Consider the following 13,747-nt stretch of genomic DNA (forward strand, 5'->3'; position numbering starts at 1 on the left):
CCCTCTGCCTCCTCGTCTCCAGACCAAACCCCCCCAGCTCCCTCAGCCGCTCCCCATCAGACTTGTGCTCCAGACCCTTCACCACCTTCGTTGCCCTTCTCTGGACACCATAAAGACAGATGGGAAGCTTGTTTTCTTCTACTGATTTGGGCAATCTGGGGCAGGGAGGAGAAGGAGAGAAAGAAGGGCAAGGTCTTGGAACCTATTCTCATGGTTAACATCTTTTTTTTGTACAGTTTGTAACAGTTTCATGCCAGATACACTATAGGAAGCCAAATGTGGGACCTCTGCTTTTTTCTGTGCAAGATTCTCATCTTGTTTGCTTCTGTACCCACCACATGTCCATTTTGGATCACATGCTGCTGCACATTCAGCAGCAGAAGGAAGAAGACCTCCCCTCCCCATCCAAAATCTGACCTACTAAATTCATGAAAATTGGATCCTACCTTCTTTGCGCTTTCAAGCTAGGTGCCCAAATTCTGCTCACAGACTAAGGACACCAGATCCCAGTCTATATTTTTTCATTTAATTTTAGCTCCACTTAAAGACTTCTGAACCGATCACAAAGGCAGGCTGGGAGATTGCATTGTGAGTGGAGAACTCATTACACATAACTCCTGTCTTTGAACATCTTCGAACATCTGCAGAAGGGCTAAGCTGGCCCTGAACAGAGAGGAATGAGGCAAGAAATAAAATTAAACCATTTGCTAAAACAAAATAAATGAAGCAGTGAAAAATAATGGTCCTATCTGCACATACCACTGGTTTGGGGTCAGTTCTGCTGAAGAAAAGTGCACTGCCAAAAACTGAAAGGAGAAGAATGAAATAGAATCCTGACCGTTTTCCTCACCATACACAGTCCATTCAGAAAATAATAGTAATAATAATAACAATATTTAGCACTCTTGCAATGGTTTGTAGCTTCAGAACATTGCACAAACGGGGCCTAATCAATGAGAGTGGAAGTTCTTTTTTCGAGACTTGTTTGCTACTCCGTAGCCACTTTTTTATCTTATCATCATATTAACAGACTGAGACAAATTTCTTCCTGATGTAACACCATTGACATCGGTAGAATTATGTCTAGGATCAATTCGGCCCAATTTATTACTTTCTTAATAGATGACAAGAGTATTATAATGGTGCTCCACTTGAGTTGGAACAAAGAATTTTCACAGCATTCAGCACACATAATGACATGATTAAACCCTGTACCCTTTCCAGAAAACCTAAAACACTATAATTCTAACACAAAAATGAAAAAAAAAAAAAAAAACAGAGAGAGAAAAAAGAAGTAAACAATGTGTAATCATGGCAGTTGATGATAATGCAAACTTTCAGTTTAGCACATAGTACCTGTCTCCTCTCCAGGATGAATAAAGGAAGGTATGGCCAGAATAAATGATGACCTCCTTAATAACACAGGCCAGGCAGCCTCCTTTAAACCAGAGTGCCCTTTTGAGGAGGAAAGTATTCTTTCGTACCAGTGAGGTGGATAACTCATGGCTAAGCTGAACATATTTTAGAAAGACAAACAAATTCTAATTTAAAGCTTCACAGTGACGGCAAATTTTTACCTTGTTTTGGAATCTCTTCTAACCTCTATAATTAAGGAGATGCATCTTAGTTAAGGAGATGCACCTTAGTCAAGGCTGCCAGCTATAATGCATGTTTTAGCCTCAATGCATATTTCTGCTGTTTAGCTGGCTCCTAAACTGAACAGAATGGTTACCCTGCTTGCAGAGAAGCAAGATAAAACAACTGCTACAGCTCCCTGAAGCAATTTGATGCATGAGTACCTCTAAGTACTTGAAAGGGTCTCCATTTCCTCTGCCTCTAGAAGGATTGAACCTGAACGGAGGCACAACAGGTGAGGTAGAAGTGTTATGACAGGGCTGTGAAGAGTTCAACAACGCCCCTGGGCCATGAAGCCTTTCTCCCCAAACGACTCTCCAGAGACTACCATAACTTGCCTAATGTGCATATCTACTCCCTGCCTCCCACTTTTGCTGAATGACTTCTGCCATCTCCATCCAGTTGCCCCTGACAAGTTTCTCAACTGAACATAGGCATAGATTACCATCCCTTTGACACAAATGTGTTGAGTATCACCCATCAAGGTTATACTTGTTCCTTTGACTTCTTCAGCTTGAAATGTTACTATCTAACGACCGCCCAAGCCACACTTCCACTGGGACACCACACATGCTCAGCCAGCTGAGCTCATGCTTTTGGCGACAGAAGACCTCTTCTCTCTACCTCTCCCAGAGGTGCTACAACAGATGCTACCCAATGCTCCAGTAATAGGTAACAGGAGCGCAGCTCTATTTTTCATAGCTGACGAGATTCCTCAGAAGAAGGACTGTCACAGTTTGCATCATGCTCCAGTTTAAAACCCAGTAACAGCCTGGGAACCCAAGGACAGTATTGTTGAAACTGCTTTCTGTTCACTTATGTTCTACTCAAAAACAGGCAGTGACATGTACGTACTTGTATGCTGAGATGATGGCTTATCATATTAATTAAAATTCTCTTATAGTTTCTTTTGATTTCTCCAACTGTTTGCAGCAATCTGTTGTCTTTTCTCTTAGTCTTATACGGTACGCTTTGGGAGGAAAGGACCTTATTTTTCTTCTGTGCTGTATACAGTAAGGTCATAGTCCATGCCAAGTCTACCATTCAAAACATTAATGACACTTTTTAAGTATTTTTGTTCTACTGCTGTACTATTTTAGCAGAAAGCAAACTGTATAGACTTTATGGAAATGTGACATTAGAACAGAATCACTTGAAGGCATTTCAGCTACAATTAACATTTTTCACTCCTCAGAAAGAAAATAAAAATAGTTTCTAATTGAATCACTTCACTGAATAAACACTGGATAAAACCAAGTGGGGAACTAGCAGACAAAAAATAAGGTTAGCCACATGTAGGGGATGTTCTTTTTTCCAGGCAGATTTGATCTGTGTGTTAGCACTGAGGCTGAATGTGTACGCAAGTGCTGCCATGATATATTTTTGCGCTCAGTAATAGCTACAGAAATGTCTCCAGGCATGCACTGCATGCAGAGTCAAGGAGGCAAAGCTGGTAATTCCTTCTTGCCTCTTCCCAGTCAGAGAACTCCTAGGATCCACAAGTTTAAAGGGCTGTTTGTGAACGTCAGTATAGACAACATATCCCAAAAAAGACTGCAAACAAGAATACGCCAGTCCAAAGAGTCCACTGAGTTTCCAAGTGCAAAGCATTTGGTAGTAAATACAACAGGCCTAAGATTATTCTCTGGCTGTACGGCCAACTTCACAACAGAACTCACCTTGCAACTAAACTTTTTATCCTCCAGACAGGGTTTGTGCACCCATGCTGCTTATTGGGTTTGAGTATCTGTACCATACTAACCATCAGCTGTGTCTACGAATTGTCCAAGGATAGGCTACTGGCCCTGGCTACCACCATGTCAGGGACTAACAAAGCAATCCAGCAATACGACTGATCACATACCCATGCCCAAATCTGTGCCCTGGTCAGTTTACTGCCATAGATACAGCCTGTGCGTAGCTATGTCAGCTCTTCTGGGAATGTCACCAGCATTGATAACCAAGAAGCATCTTTAGAAGCCAAAGAGGAGGCATCCTTTCAGGTGCCTTTACCCTGCTGATTTTTTTAAGTGTCTGCAGCTCCAAGTTGACTCTATCCAAGGCAGGCAGCTTCTCCTCCTTTTGAAGTACAGGTTTAAGGCCAGATACCTTAGACTGGCCCCTTTGTCCATATCAACAGGCTGAAGAGATCTCATTGATGTGGAAATGAAGTATGCTTTTAGTACTGTTGGTAGTCACAGGTCACATACAATTTGTGTACAGTCTAGATGATATGAACTATTATAAGTATGGGGTAAGAAAAAACACCTCCTGCCAGTAGCATTATGCGTGAAGCACCAGGGAGGATGATGCTATATGACGTGCAACCATGAAGAAAAATCTTCCTGATGCCAAAGTGAAAGCCTCCAAAGATGTATTACAAAAATGTTCCAAAGTAGTAACCACTCAGAAGAAAACAAACCAAAAAAAAAAGTGGCATTTTCAGATCTCCTATGACGGATCTGCTGGGGTTTTATTTCCCATTATCTTTTTTTTTCTCCACTTCCTAGTTTACCTGTTGTTTTGAGCTCTACTGATAGTACAGAGATACAGCATGCCACTATGGAATACTCGTTAATAAGGCAGAGTGTCAGTAAAGCAAATGAAGTTCTTTTTACTTACTCCTCAGAATGAATACTTCATTCCCAGACGTATTGATACCTAGTTGTCATGAAATAACCTTTAGCAAAATCTTGTTAAACTATGGCAAGTGTTCTTTGAAACTTCCTGCACGGGTTCAGCACTAGAATTAACGAAACCACAATTTTGCCTCATATTTGTGAATACCAGAAATAAAATCATATTAAAGAAATGGATAAACAAATTAAGACAGAAAAGGTATTAAATCACTAAATCACTAATACCTGGAAGATGTGAGGTACGTGAAGACTGAACTCATGCTAACTTCACTGAAGTAGACTGTTAGATTAAATGCATCCTTGGTATGAAACAACACAGCAGTTATATTTCAACTAGTCAAATACTTTCCCTTTATTTTCTCCCTTTTTTGAGATTGTATATCCCAGAAATTTCCAGAAAGATAGCTTAAATAAAAAGGGGATTTGGTTCCTGAGTGAAGACCAAAATAAACCTTTGAGTGACCCAGTTAGTCAAGCAATGGCTAACACATTTCATTGAATAAATCTTAGATTCTGGGATCAAGAAAAGCGTGATCCGCTCTCCCTCCTGCCCATGCTGTAGGAGCAGATAGATCCCACACAGGAAGACACAATTTTTGTAAAGGATCTTGAAGTCAATGAACAAAAAGCAGAAGGAGGCTGTGTATCAATTGTACCTCAGTTATCTTTTGTCAGAAGTATCTTGTGTGGCTTGCGGATTATCCCTTGAGCTCTGGTGGTAAAGATCTCTGCTGCAGTGTTAAACAAATCTAGCTGAGTCCTCCTGCAAATCAATTATGAGGGCTGTTGCTCCCTGTTACTGTGTGGAAGTTTCCAACTGATGGAAACAGCAGATTTTCTACCAATTTGGGTATTCATATAAAAATCAGATAATAGTCTTTTCAGTAGCTTGGTCTTCATAGCTCACGACTGTGACTACAGTAGTAGTTAGGGTATCCAACCTGACAGCATACAAACAGAAAGTGATGGAGCCTACCTAGCAATAGGCTTTGATACTTCGTGGAGAAACTTGTAGATGGCATCCTATACCTTCTCTTACACGAGAATTGTGACTCAACCATAATTTACAGCCTATCCTAGCTTTACAATCTTTGCCTTTTTTAGTGCACCAAAGCATTTGAAAGATTTTTGTCTCTTCTAAGAAGAATACAACTACAATGGATGTACTCAAGTCCTAGCCCACTGCAAATTTGTGGGCCATTCCGTGAAACCCCTTCAGCTCTGCCTTTCCCAAAATCCTTCTCAAAGTGTCCTTTACCCTGTTATTATTTCACGTCAAATGCAGAAACTGTTACTACAGTGCAGTACAGCCGTGAGGACCCTAAAGGCTCTGCCTCTCCTTTCACTGGATCAAACCCTTGTCTTACTCATGGACCATATTCTTCTCACCTGGAGAAACTCAGGCGAGAGTGCATGAGTCTGCAAAAGTAAGACAGAGTAGAACTTGACTATCATAATTTTGCTTATTATAAACTGAGATACAATAGTCTTCTTGGGCACAGCTCAGCAAAAAGAAGAAAGATAAACTCTTGTCATTAGATATTTTCATCATTCACCCAAGACATAGAAACTATGCAGGTCACTTGTAGAATTATTCAAAATCTTGGTGGGACAGCAGTCGATTTACAAACTTTTATATGCCAGCATAGGAACACGTTCCATAAAGGGAGTAAGTCAAGTGGGTTATGTTTACACATAGTAATTTCAGTACTCGCCTGATTTCAGGAAAATCATATTCTTAGAAACATCTGTATTACCCCCACAGCATTTCAGTCATGTGCCACTAAAGGACTGAAGATTTAACCTGGGGGAATAAGCAGTAGGAGCAGCAAGATAACACAAATACGCCACAATAAACAAGAAATGCAGGGAAAACGCAAACATGTTGTACCATCTGCTTTACTTCCAGAGAGATGCTCTCCCGATACCTGTAGCTTCTCCCTGGTTTCTTCCACCTCTTTCTTTTGACTTGTAGTATCAGTTTGCGCAAGACACTTCAGCTATTACATACCAAGAATGGTTCTCATGGACATGAATAGTCACAGGTGACCTCAATGGAGTTGCCGCCTGTAGTAATCACTACTTCTGGAGGACAGTTTGGTAGACAGAGTAGACTGGCCTGGTTGTTTTTTTTTCTTTTCAAGCATCTCCATAGCAAAAACAAAATGTAAGAAAATCCCACTAGCCATAATAACAACAGTGAGCCCTCTGGTAACATAATCTTTTTCACAAATACTCCATGTTCCCATGCCTAAAATGAGAAGCAGCTTCCTGCTGCATCTTCTTCTCTTTTCAGCTGCAGTGACATGGTGAACATCACAGCCTAATCCTGCGCAGAGTCTATTCTGAAAATGAAGGTCCTTTGGGAATTTAGTGTAGGCTCCAGGTCAGAAGATTTTGTCTTTGACTTGTTCTGTAATGGCTCTTTCAACCTCTGGGGCTATCACATTTTCTTCTTATATATATCTTCAATAAAACCAGGAGATGAGAAAGATGGAAAAAACACATCTCAGTGGAATACAATTCAAATAAAGTTGTTAATAATAAATAATATATTTAGTATTTATACTGCTACTACAACCTAAGCCTGTGATTATGGGCAATGCTGAGATAAATAGATAAAAGGAGCAGAGGATAGCAGTGAGGCTATTAGGATTTTAAATTTGCCACAAGGCACAATCAGGTACCTAAATAATAAATATCAGTTTAATTTCTTCAAGTCTGAACCGGCCGAGATATTAACTCTGAGAAGTCAAATTCTGAAATGGAAATGTAAATTTAACCTTGATCAAAGATGTAGCAGATCTCCCTAAGCAGAGCAGCTATCATCCCTTGTGGACAGGGAGTTTTTTGCTTTTCGGACAATGGTTAGTAAAAACATTTATTCTGCCTTTTATTTGTAAATGATGAATCTACAGAACACATTTCTGTATCCTGGTATTCTAAGGTATAATGAAGTTTTCTTGGTCAACAAGAAGCTCTTCTGTTGAAAAAGAACATGTCAGTAATGTCAACATAGACAATTTTCTAGCTAGAACTACAACGTAGCAGATAGCTGAAATTCAGTGCATCTGTTATATTTCTTGTTGCCAAGGTTTTAACGTTTCAGCAGCATCTGCTATCACCTTTCCAAATGATTTTTTGAAGTGAAATTGGTACATTCATTTTATTTCATGACTTAGCAATTGCATCGAAGACAAATTATAGTTTACAGGGTTATATCAAGGTTTTATCTGCACATCTAGGAGGATCCTAGGACTACAGTCTCATGGTTACAGAGACACAACTTATTTTAACTGTGGCTTAGTTAATAAAAATATATTTTTTCCACAAAATCTTGTTCTTCGATTTCTACAAAAAAATATACAAAACACTAATATCCACAGTATAGGACATTAGCTTTGATCAATACAGTATTTTGTACTTTGATCGGCCGACCTTTCCTTCTTTCCTTACAGGTGAACTAGGCAATAAAAAGGAGAGAGGTGGAGCAATTGGCCAGTCATATCAAGGCACGTTGTACAGATCAAGGGCATGGTGAACACTGATATTCTTCACAGAATCTATAAGTCATTAAAATTCCTATATCCTGTTCTTATAAGGAAAAAAAAAAAAAAGAACAGACAAAGGCACAACAGGAATCTATTCTCTTGACAGCGATTTAATAATAAAAGAAAATGTTCTGAGCCATTCTCGTTACTGCATGGAAACTTTAATCTTGTGGACTTAGTTCCTGTTCATGAAAACCTTCAGATCCCTTTATAAGCTACAGAAAGTGAAGGGAATATTTGTAGTTTAATTATACATTTAAGCATTTTGGAGAGTCAGACCCACTTTGGAATAGTGTTGTGATGTCTAAATGAAGGGCTTTTCAAGTAATATAAGGCACTGTCTCAACACGCTGGTAGTTTGTCATAGGACATTCATCTGTATTTTGTAGAGAATGGGAAATCTGAGAAGGAAAGAAATATTTTCCCATATTACATTTTGTCTATATTGCTATTAATAACTCATGAAAAGTGCTAGTCAGATTTTCTGTTGTTGGTTTTAATGATCATGCTGTTTAATGCCTAAGTGTGTCAAATAAGCCCCACGTCATGGAGTCAAACCCTCTGTACGTACGCATTTCCATTCTTAAAGCCAGAACATCCTAAGCATCAGCCTGCTGTGGACTTTACTGGTTGTCTTGCCCTCTCTTTCAAGTATAACTAAGATGAAGTAGAGATGGAATTAACTTTGTAAATCACCAACTGACCAAAGGGATAGGAGGTAACAGAGCAAGAAATTAATTTTGCCTTTCTCCACTCTCTTCCACCAGCTATTTGGAAATCTTCTGGACGACCTTTGGAAGCCTAGGCATTTTAAGGAGAACTCGAAGTCCTACATATAAGAATCAGTCAAAAGACTAATTGGTATGCAAGAGGCAATACTATCCCTCAGAAAAATGTGGGTTTGCTGCATAGGAAATGCAAAACAACTTCACAATCAAGTACTTTATATAATTCAAAGCAGAAACTAAGTCCATGTGGCATACTTCTATATTGCATTGTTAATTATTAAAGATTGTGATTTGTGTACAAGAGAATACGCTTCAGAAAGGTACTGAGAATTGACTATATTATAAATTGATTTAACTAACTAAATATACTGTTATGGTCACTACGCCTTCTAACTAATATTGGATAATAAACAGGCATATTAATCTATTTTTCTTACATTATAGTCACTGAAGATAAACAAAGGAAAAAGCTCAAAACAAACCAAAATGACCTGCTTAGATGTTAACAGCTTGAACCATAAGCCTATAAACTGCCCTGTTTTTAAGAAAATCATCATTAGCTGCATATTTCACATGGTAATTGTACATAACCAGTTTATGAATAACAACAGCAGAGTTTTTCCCTTCTGATTTCAGTGCCACTTGAGCTATGCAGATTTCAAAAAGCTTATGAATATACAGATAAACAGAATTGTTCTGAACATCTGTAAGGAAAATATGAAAAGATGTTTCATACTGAATGAACATCCTGGGTTGTCTAATGCTGGCCAAAAATGGTATATTTATGTATTAGGCTAATGCACTGAAAATAGCTCAAAATCCTTTTCAGATTTTCATCTGTATGGTTGTCACCACAAAATGTAAAAATAATTTTCCAGCACTATATTCATAAGCTGCAAAGTAACTCTTAAATTATCTCTTAAATATCAATTTAGCAAGGCAATACCATATCAACTGATAGGAGAATCTTCAAATGACCTCTCCCACATCTGAACAGGATAACACTAATCTGACCCTTTCAAGCAGAATCATGACTTTCCTACCTCCCCAACAGAGACATGAATCATGCTCCTCTTCATGGCTTATGGGCTGGAGGTTTGCCCTTAGAGGCTTCAGTTTTCATGGGGTATCAACACAATGTTGTAACAGTACAGCCATCACCCAGGTGCTGTAAGAGGAATGGTGTGCCCTCACATAGCTTAATACTAGGTCTGCAGATCACTTTTGCTTTGCAATGAAGTCCATCAAATGAAGATCATGGCAGAAGACTGGAATACCACAGGTGTGGAAAACAGACCTGTATTCACTTGCAAGCAACACACACTTTCTTTCTAGAAAGTATACTAAAAGCATGAAGAAAAGAAACAAACACCATTTTCTTGTTTTCTACAGAAGATACTTACTCAGGACTAACAGATTTAGTACAAAGAGTGAAGCAGAACACCAAATTGCAATCAATATGCTCCAAGCTTCCATCTCAGTAACTCCTGAATTTACAGGTACTTAAATACAGCTGTTAGTGCCATGTTACTGTAGACTTTAAGATCAATTGTATTTCAGGTACCGTTGTTCTCACAGGTCTCCGAACAAGATATTATTTAAGTTCATTATGGAACACCCTAAATACACAAGAAGATAAAAACTTTTGTGGGCTCTGTGAGCCAGTGTACATGGAACATATTCCTCTCACCTTTGGCTCACCTCTCATATACCAACAAGCAGGAGCTTCTATTTCTTGCAGTGTAAGAAAGATCAGCTTTCCAAGTAGAAAGCCTGACTGATTAGTAGCCTGACTAATCTGGTGGCCTTCTACCACGGAGTGACTGCAGGGGTGGATAAGGGAAGAGCAACTGCCTTCTGCAAAGCCTTTGACATGGTCCCACACAACATCCTTGTCTCTAAATTGGAGAGATACTGGTTTGATGGATGGACTATTCAATGAATAAGGAATTGGTTGCATGGTCGCATCCAAATAGTTGCAGTCAACAGCTCAATGACAAAATAGAGATCAGTAACAAGTGGTGTCCCTCAGGGGTCTGTATTGGGACTGGTACTGTTCAATATCTTTATTACTGGCATAGACAGTGGGACTGAGTGCACCCTCAGCAAGTTTCCAGGTAATACAAGTTGAGTATGCAGCTGGTACACTTGAGAGAAGGGATCCAGAGGGACCTTGAGAGGCTTGAGAAGTGGGCCACTGTGATCCTCATGAAGTCCACCAAGGCCAAGTGCAAGGTCCTGCCCCTGGGACAGGGCAATCAACAGTGTCAATAGATATGAGACCCCATCTGGAATATGGCATCCAGCTCTGCAGTCCCTAATACAAGACATGGGCCTGTTAGGGCAGATCCAGAGAAGGGCCTCGAAAACTGTCAGAGGGCTGCAGCACCTCTCTTGTGAAGAAAGGCTGAGAGAGTTGCTGTTCAACCTGGAGAAGAAAGGCTCCAGGGAGACCTTACTGCAGCTTTTCAATATATAAAGGGACTTAGAAAAATGAAGAAAGACTTTCTACCAAGGTCTGCAGTGATGGGAGAAGGGGTAACAGTTTAAACCGAAAGAGGGTAGATTTAGACTAGATATAAGGAAGACATTTTTACAATGAGGGTAGTAAGAAACTGGAACAGGTTGCCCAGAGATGTTGTCCCATCATTGGAAGTGTTCAAGGCTATGTTGGATGAGGCTTTGAGCAACCTGATCTAGTGAAAGACATCCCTGCCCATGGCAGGGGGGGATGGGAACTAGATGAGCTTTAAAGGTCCCTTCCAATCTAAACCATTCTATGATTTAATGATTCTGTCACATATAACATGCATAGATCAGATGATTGATAAATGATCAAGAACAGTGCATGAATTCAAGAATATCCAAGAAAGAGACTGGAAAATCTTATGCCTCAGCAGGCACACACCACCTTGCCTCCACAACAGGTAGGCAGCACAAATGCACATAAATCACCAGTGCATGGCCCATGTCTACAGCTCCAATAGAAGTATGGACAGTGAATGTACATATGGATACCTTAGATTTGAATTAGTTGTTCACATATAGGTATCCAGTTACTTTTGAGATGTCCAAGGGGAGCTGGGTCATCCATGAAAAACCATAGTCAGACACGACTACAGTGTGGGTCACACGGGATATTCTCAGACATCTCAAATGGCATGACATCCTGCATTTAGGCAACTGAATTAAAAAAAAACACCACTGGTTGATACGTTTTGAGTGACCTTAGCATGGGGAAAAGAGTAAATCTACATCATTTTGCCTGAGGTCTAGCTGACAGTGTGCTTTTAGAAGTGTTAAATGTTCCATCCAAAGAATTGTTGCTTTTTTTCTTCAGAGCAGAGAGCCAGAAAGGTGTTGGACTAAAATAACTTTCCTGCACAGATTCTCAGGACCACATGGGCTGAAAGCTAAGCTCAAAGACTTGCCAAGTGGATGCTGTTTAGATGGCTCTATGTCCTTTCTAGAGCTGGATTTAGAGGACATGACTGTTAGGCGTTTATCATAGATATGATCTTGCCAGAAGAGATGAATAGGAAAGTGGCAATCACACAGCGCATAACTGAAGTCTACTATTTCATAAGAACTGTTCTTCCCAGTGAAAACTATGGCAACTAGAAGCAGTCAGATGGCAGTATCTTAGGAGAGCTTGTGAGAGCTCTCTTTAAAGACACTTCCAAAAAGTATGTTCAAAGAGAAAAAAAAAACCAACCTGCCAAAAAAAAAATCAAAATAAAATCAGAATAAAATAGGGCTAGAGGAAGCTAAGTAGGGAAAAAATAGCTTGCAGAAATCAGTAAATTCTCCAACTCAGCTCAGCTGCACAACTAGGAACAGAAATGTGTAGCACATACACATCCTATTTGTGCTCACACAGACAAGGCTATGAAATATGTGCTTATGCTTCTGGATATCTCTAAGCAAAAAATCCTCCCGTGTCCAGCATCTGGAGGCATATAAAAATCCATAAAGCAAATATGTATAAAAACAAGCACTAGAAATATAATCTCAGCTGTGTTTTTGCACTACAAATCTAACTAAAAAAACTATCTGAAAATAGATTTCAAAGATTTTTCCCATTTCTTTATTCCAGGATTCTTATTATTTAATTACCATTTTAATTTTTGTTCACTATTGACAAAACACAGGACATAAAGTAGCTACAAAAAGCTTCCAAAGTACCTCAAATCAAACAAAGCTCACAATACTGTGGAGCTATTCTGAAATACAAAACTAGATTATACTGCACAGAACTGAAGGAGATTGTACCTTTTTTCTACTTCCCTGGCTACACCATTTTGTCCTGTGTTCACATCTCCCCTTGGCCAACAGCAAGAACTCCGTATCTTTGGAGAAACACTCAACAGTCCAGCATAACTACCCTTGGTGTACTGGAACCATGAGGGCGTTGGGAAAGAGAAGGTGTGCTGCACATCCCTATCCTATACAAATAATCTATATATAATAGCCTATAATTATTTAATGTCCAGGTCATTAACCAGATTGCATAATAATTACCAGATAGGTCTTGGACCATATATGCTTATAAAAATTACAGGTAGTGGAGGCAAATGATGAAAGTACAAAATACAAGACTGCAGAAGTATTAGGAAGTAATGAATCTTTTGGATAAATAAGACAGGCATCACTGATCCTTCCATAGATGATGCTTCTCATTGCAATGTTTTGCAGGAGTTCTGGCTTTCTATGCATCAGTTAATGCTAAAGGCATGGTGTCCTTTTTTCATTCTAGATATTTTTAAACACCTATACAATAAACGTTTGCAGTCAGGAGCATGCCCACTGCTCTATGTTCCCTCTGGAAATTCTCCCTAATCTGTATGTTTTCTTTAGCATGTATAAGGCAATTTCTAATTGGTACAGTATTGTCTATAAGATACAGGCGTTTGGACAATGCCTTTAACAACAGGCTTTAACTTTTGGTCAGCCCTGAACTGGTCAGATAGTTGGACTAGATGATCGTTGTAGGTCCCTTCCAACTGAAATAGTCTGGTCTGGTCTGGTCTGGTCTGGTCTTTTCTATTCTATTCTATTCCACTTTAAAACATCTCTTTTCACATTTTTTAATATTTCCAGAAAGTTTCTGCTTTTTTGGATGTCTTGCAGCACTTCTGCACAGCTGCTAAAGTGTCCATTATTTGTTTATGCCACTAAACTTTTCACACTCTTT

At 39.3% G+C, this 13,747-nt stretch overlaps 1 protein-coding gene across 1 annotated transcript in view; it reads right to left on the reverse strand.

Annotated features, from left to right (window-relative positions):
- The window catches only part of MSRA (methionine sulfoxide reductase A), a gene marked incomplete at its 5' end in the record, with an annotated part of 78,882 nt that overhangs the window by 38,598 nt on the left and 26,537 nt on the right, over positions 1–13,747 (reverse strand). The gene's annotated exons all lie outside the window — the stretch shown is intronic.

The sequence above is a fragment of the Cariama cristata genome, unplaced genomic scaffold (genome assembly GCF_000690535.1).
Source record: "Cariama cristata isolate BGI_N322 unplaced genomic scaffold, ASM69053v1 scaffold1534, whole genome shotgun sequence".
Taxonomy (NCBI): Eukaryota; Metazoa; Chordata; class Aves; order Cariamiformes; family Cariamidae; genus Cariama; species Cariama cristata.